This window comes from Cicer arietinum, chromosome 6 (genome assembly GCF_000331145.2).
Source record: "Cicer arietinum cultivar CDC Frontier isolate Library 1 chromosome 6, Cicar.CDCFrontier_v2.0, whole genome shotgun sequence".
Classification (NCBI taxonomy): domain Eukaryota; kingdom Viridiplantae; phylum Streptophyta; class Magnoliopsida; order Fabales; family Fabaceae; genus Cicer; species Cicer arietinum.
Genome location: NC_021165.2, coordinates 58,336,971 through 58,337,820, shown reverse-complemented (window position 1 = coordinate 58,337,820; position 850 = coordinate 58,336,971).

Below are 850 nucleotides of genomic sequence, written 5' to 3'. Positions count from 1 at the left end.
TTTTTTGATACACAACAAATTTTATAAAATATAAAAATGTAAGCCATTATACATAGTGTTTATTATTGTTACTCACAATCTTTCTTTATATCTTTACACATAGTGTTTATTATTATTGTGATCATTTTAATATTTTTTCTTAATTTAATTTCATATCTAAAAATTATCATCAATTAATCAATTTGTTTTATAGTTAATTTGAAGTTTTAATTGAGGGATCAATTAGTGTGAGCACTGCATTATTTACATTTTCATTGTTCTGAATACTTTTGAATATTATTGAATCCTTGTGAATGAAATGATTTTCTTAATAATTCTAAATACTTATGAATATTTATGAATGAATATTATATATTTCATAGTAATACTTCTTAATATTTATGCATACTTTGAATGAATATTATATATTCCATAGTAATACTTTTGAATACTTATCAATACTTCTGAGTGAGTATTACATATTCCATAATAATATTTCAGAATACTTCTGAATGAATATTACATTACAAATTTTTCTGATATGTAAAGATGTAACCATTATACATAGTGTTGTTTATTATTGTTACTCAGCATCTTACATTATCTCTTTACACATAGTGTTTATCATTATTGTCATCATTTTCATCTTTTTTTCTTAATTTGATTCTATCTAAAAACTATCATCATTATGTTTTTTAGTTAAATTGAAGTTTGAATAGCAAACTTACACGAGCTGCAAGTGATATGATGAGCGGCAAAGGGATCAATTAGTGTAAGCACTACTGCATTATTTACATTTACATTGTTCATTTCTTTATTTTATCTTAATTCATTCACATGGAGTAGTATAAATAGCTCCAATGTTAATCTT